Raw genomic sequence first — 6,111 nt, forward strand, 5'->3', positions numbered from 1 at the left:
ATTCATAGTGACAGGAAAGGTTGCACGTGGAGGAGTTCTGGTTGACAGAAAGAGGAGAGGGAACACTATTTAGGCCTGTCACTACACACTGTTTACAAGACATCTGTGAGTCAGACCTAGACTCACACATCGCCACACAATTGACCCTATGACACTGTAAATATTGACAAGTTACAGTGGCTTCACTGGCTTTGTCAGTTTGAGATAGAGAAATATACATTTACTTTCGTCATTTGGCAGACGCTCTTATCCAGAGTGACTTACAGTAGTGTGTGAATATTTGTTCATACTTTTTATGTATAAAATATGGACTATAACCAGAGGAGAGACAAAGTAGGAAACAGGGTATTGAGAAAAAGAGTGAGGAAAAGGAGAAAGAGAGGGAGAAACAGAGACAAGGAGACAGAGAGAGATGACATGGAGCCAGTCACAGTCAGTAGCCCATCCCCAAACGCCCCTTTGAGTGACTAGATCTGTGGCTGTGTTATCCATCTCATTCTAACCATCTCACAAGGACACACACAAACAGATATCCTGGTGGATTAACATATAACAGGCCGGTAAACAAAAACAACAGAGCTTTCATTAATTAACGAGCTCAGGGCCGGCCGGGCGAGCGGGTGGCGAGGGGCGCTTAGACACTCTCCCTGTGGCACCATGCCAGACCCCGAGCCATGCCAACCTGAACACAGCTGCCTAATGGAGAACTGGCACTGGCTGGGACAGGGATGGGAGACAAGGGAGAGAGGGAGAGGTTTGGATGCAGGAGGGGGAAGGGACGGAGGGAGAGTTAGACAGAGGAGAGATATGGAGGTAGAGGGATGGGAGAGAGAGGGCAAGAAAAGGATGGAAGCGAGGGAGGCGAGAAAGACAGAGAGAGGAAGGGACACAGAGACGGAGCAAGAGAAAGAGAGGCCGAGGAAAGCAGAGAAAGAGAAATCAAAAAGTTAGCGAGAGCTGGCAAGCGAGAGAGGGAATAGAAACGGAAGAAACAAAGACAGATAAAAGGAGAGCGGGGAGGGGGAGTAGCCGTAGCCCGTAGTGTGCAGAGAGAGGAGATCGAGAGATAGCGCTGGAGATTGGATGATGATATCCCTGTGCCTCTGCTCATTAATAGTGTGAGCTCTCCTCTCTCTTTCTCCTTTGTGATTTTAACACATTTCTAATTAGCACAGAATCCACTTTGTTTGGGGGAAGGGATGGAGAGATGGAGGGGGGAATCATATATATATATCTGTCTTTATTAAATTCCGTTTCATTTGATCTTTTTTTAAACACGACACGACGGTATAGCCAGCGTTTCCTTTCCCCTGACTCCAGCAGAAGAGAATGAAAGCTGGTCCTAATGCAAGGGGTAATTGGTATGCTTGTCTGAAAGCTTTCATGGTTGTCGAAGTTGTTAGATTCTACAAACAGTGGGAGATTTTTCGGAAGTTAACAGATGATAGAGAATCAAAAGGCGGACTCAAACGACTTTGGAATCGACTCTTAAATCAGTATTATTCGTCATGATCCACAAAATGACGAGACACTAAAGTACTATATGATGCTATCATTTTAGGTCAGGTAAGGTGGTTGGGGTTCGTTAGGGAATCCAACAGAAAACATTTAAAAAACGTTTCGTAACGAAAAACCGAATGAGTGTTTTTAATTGGACGACTTCACGTAGTCCCTCCTTATTTCAGTCCATTTTCTTCCGTTTGGTGCGTAATGAATACGACCCTGAGGGTGTCCTATCACCTTGTTTTCTGTCAGTCTAACCTTCTCCATTTGGAGGGACAGTATTATGTGCGACACACTGCCGTATAGACAATGTCAGTGTGATAGCCCAGTGGGGAGAGGGAGGCTCCCCTGCTTGTCTTTCAGGGACACGTTTGGCAGTGCTGCTAATCAGAGTGCAATTAGACAGAGAACTCTTTGGGCGACAGAAAAAAACTCTGATTACCCAAGAGTCAAGGGGGTATATTTAGGATCTATCTGTTCCTGTTCCTCCATGGTTGACGTGGTGCCCCCGAGCTACGAGCTGAAGTGTGGAGGAGAACGAGGAAAGATGGAGGAACGAGTGATCACACAGTGGCTCTAAAGGACACTCCCCATAGCTAACCCAACACTGTTTACTTTATGGCTAGCCATCCTATGGATGTACAGCATACTGTAAGTCCGCATCACCACCATCCCCTGGGCTCATAGATATGATGTCACCATCACCACCATCCCCTGGCCCCATAGATAGGTCATCATCCCCACTAGCTCTACAGAGGCCAAAGACTACAGGCAGCAACCTCCAACGCTCAAAGGTACAGGATCTCTCTATACATGATGCTTATCAGTTTACATATCTATCTCCATCTTTGTATTTGATAGTCCACTGGGCGTTGGGCCAGTAACCGAAAGGTTGCTAGATCAAATGCCTGAGCTGACAAGGTACAAATCTGTCGTTCTGCCCCTGAACAAGGCAGTTAACCCACTGTTCTTAGGCCGTCATTGTAAGAATAATAAGAAGAATTTGTTCTTAACTGACTTGCCTAGTTAAGGTTAAATATTTTTTTTTAAAATAAATATATATCACCTGCATAACTACCCACAAATGTTACCACTTACCACCTGTAACCTACAACTACCTACAAACAGAAATGTACCCCCTCAACCCCTCTAGAAGTACCTCAAACTCAAACCCAGCTATCTGCCATAACCCCTCATGAAACCATTTACCCAAAATTAGCACTCCAACTACCCCCCATTAACAATCACAAAATAAGTCTGACTTAAATCAGTTTGTATCTAGCCTCCAAACCCAAACCTACTGTAATCTCTCTGACTCAGCCCTGATCCCCCAAACATCCCTCCCCTTCCCCTCTGCTCCCTCACTGTCTCTCCGAAGTCTGCAGTACTTGTATTTACACCCTCCCCTCTCACCCCAACACAGTGCTTTGGGGAACAGAGCGCACTCTGCTCCGCTCTGCATCAACAAGATCAAGGCTTCAGAATCAGAGGCGTCAAATACCACTGCTTGTGCTGATGAAAGTCAAGAGAGCTGCTGACAGAGTTTAGGAGTTCACACAGACACTTCTGAGTTGTTTTCTTGGTTTTGAAACTCTGCAGATTGGGAGCAACCTGAAGAATGTAATCCGGGCCTTTCGTCTGTCCGACCACAACCCGAGACGGATCCAGCAACACGAGCTGCGCAGGATACTGGAGAACTACTGCTTTCCCTTAACACAGAGAGACTAGCAGAGGTGAGAGAGAGGGTCCAATACATACAAGCATGCACACACACACCCATCATGGATGATGGATCCAACTATTTCCAGTGCTCCCTACGGTCAGAAGTAATCTTTTGGATAGGACATGATAACTAATGCTAACTTTGTGGTCAGTCCTTTGTCTTTTCATTGAGAGAGAGCTAATTGACTTTTAAAACGTTGGGCCCTGCAGTCAAATCCACTCCAGAAACGTCACCCAGCTTTTAGTGATGTGGCTCTAGAGGATTCTGTGTGACAGGTTCATTTAACATGGCTTTAATTGGTTTCAGTACTCGGGAAGCTCTCTCTCACTTTGTCTCACCGTCTCTCCTTTTAAAAAAAAATCTCCCTCCAGCTTTCTCTCCGTTCCCTCTCTCGCTCACACACACACACACACACACACACGCACGCACGCACGCACGCACGCACGCACGCACGCACGCACGCACGCACACACACACACACACACACACACACACACTATCTCTATCTCCGTCTTTTCCTCACCCTCTCTCTCTCTCTCGCTCTGTTTGTTTTCAGCACATATCTCACGGAGTGTTGCCCCTCTATCTCTCATTTCCCGTTCTGATCTTCGGTTTACGTTCCCAATAAAACAGACTATGATTTCATCTCCTCTCCACTGCAGACTGTGGACCCACTAAAGCCCTAACGACATGGCAACAATGTCCTACAAAGTGTTCCTGGAGAAGCTGGGCCTGGAATCTAACAAGTACAGGACGTTTGTCCCGGAGCCTCCAAAGCTAGGTAACGTAGGAGTCTTAACTCAAATGACTACAATCAGTACATAAGGCACTTAAATAGCTGTTAAGACACACAGACCCGCAGACAAATATACACAGAGTTTCAACCATTAAGCTACAGCCGAATACTTCAATATGTCTTGGACATGACTGACAACATTGTGTGTTTTACAGCGTTGGGCTGGCAAGGAATTAGTCCTCCAGACAAGACAAAACAGAGGAACAGAGCAGCGTCCCAGAATGCAACAGGAGATACACAGCAGATCCAAGGCCTTACTCAAGACGAGCTGCAGACGCTCTTCCTGAAAAAAGGTAGAATAGTCAACTTTGATGGCGCCGTGATAATGTATTGTGGCCAACTCAGTGGAGAAAATTGCCCAACAAACAGAGATTATCCCCTAGCTAAACATTTGGCCAACTACTAAAATATCTTATCAAGGTCACTGTTGAAAAGTGAAAGCATCACATGATATGATTGGGAGGATACCATCTATCCACATTGGTTTAAGCTAAGACAGTGTGTGCGTTTGTGTTTGTGTGCGTGCATGCATACATGTGTTTGTACGCTCCTGCTTGTGTATGTGTGCGTAGTTGTGTGTGTTTTATTGATTCTGTTTGTATGTCACCATCTGGCCCTGTTCCGTGCGTTATCCTCTTAGATGAGACAGAGAGGGGAAATTGGCTCTAAGTGGCGCGCTAGTATGCGTCGCGACAGAGGGAACACTTCTCATTAAAATGTTTGCCCAGAAAAATCTGTTCCTGAGTTAGTGTGTTAATCATGACTAATTTGTGGGAAGGCAGCAGCAGTGTAGTACTGCACATCATATGGTGGTGATCCCCACGGCAACCATAGCGTTGAGTCACTTCCTGTCATTAGTGTTATGTGTGTGTGTGTGTGTGTGTTAGTTGTGTGTGAGCTGTACCCTAGTGTGACGAGCACTGCAAGCGTTTGATGTCACCCACTCTGGACTGGTGTCACAGGAAGACCTGAGGGCCATGCTCAGCAGCTTCCTGTTTCCCATGAGCCTCAGCATCTTCCAGAGCCTGACCTGCCGGTATGAAAGTGAACATAGTGGCACGGGTGACTTAATTACTATGCTCTCTTTCTGTTACCGATTCCCTGCTGGCGACTTTCACATTTGATCTCGGTTAACCCAGAACGTTATTTGGTCAGCTGCTCGATTGTGTTTACGTAGTCTGTCCACGAGAGAGTATTTCAAATTCCCACTCCACTCCCCATCCCCCAGGAGCGGTATCTGAGTCTAGCAGGGGAGCACTTCCACTTCCTTTGTTCTAATCCTTCACTGCTTTCAGTATAGTACTACCCCATACTGAAGAGAGCCTTCAAACAGTTGGACAGGGTAAGAGACAAGTCCTCGCGAAGGAGCGGGAACAAGGGACAGGAGATAGAACTAGCACAGCGTAAAAGATTCTGATAAACACGTTCCTTCAGCAGATTACAGATAGGCAGACCATTAGCTGCAGCTATTGATGTCCAGGAACGGAGTTACATATGGCCACTAGTTACTCACTCAGTCACCATATGTTCACTTGACAACCATGTCAGACATCAACATCATCATGCCTCAAGTTCTATCTCGAGATGCTCAAATCAGTCCACGTCCGCCGCATGAAAACGTGATAGTGACACTAGACTTTAGCGGAGAATATATCTTCGATTAATTCACAGCGGTGTTTGATGTTGATGGGCTACAGCTATACGCGAAGCAATCATTGGTGTCCAAGTTTGAGCGTGTGCGAAGCCTATGCCAGATATAAAATCATAACATATCTGTCAGAAACTCCTCCTTTTATGGCACTAAAGAAAGAACAAAACCCACCCCCCCCCCCATCAACTGTTTTAATAATCAATTCTGTGGGTACTAGATCAAACATGGCGTCCACACACCCCTCCCGCCAAAACTTTGCTTTTCCAGACAGGCAGGTTGGAAGCCAGCCTGCATGTGTTTTAGACAGACTCTGGGGAGAAGTTGTGTTAGGCTGGGATGACGTACGCTGATGCACAGTGTGTCTGTGTGATTCACCCACCAATATAAAGCTGATAACTGTTAAAAACGACACAAGGGCAGCAGACGGCTGGCTAATGG

At 46.2% G+C, this 6,111-nt stretch overlaps 1 long non-coding RNA gene across 1 annotated transcript; it reads left to right on the plus strand.

The window, feature by feature from the left end:
• Nucleotides 1-786: 786 nt before the first annotated feature.
• LOC129865244 (uncharacterized) lies at nt 787-5,737 on the plus strand. The gene is made up of 3 exons (XR_008761335.1): nt 787-3,236; nt 3,889-4,007; nt 4,178-5,737. It is a non-coding gene; the product is annotated as an uncharacterized LOC129865244 (long non-coding RNA).
• Nucleotides 5,738-6,111: the final 374 nt, after the last annotated feature.

This window comes from Salvelinus fontinalis, chromosome 11 (genome assembly GCF_029448725.1).
Source record: "Salvelinus fontinalis isolate EN_2023a chromosome 11, ASM2944872v1, whole genome shotgun sequence".
Taxonomy (NCBI): domain Eukaryota; kingdom Metazoa; phylum Chordata; class Actinopteri; order Salmoniformes; family Salmonidae; genus Salvelinus; species Salvelinus fontinalis.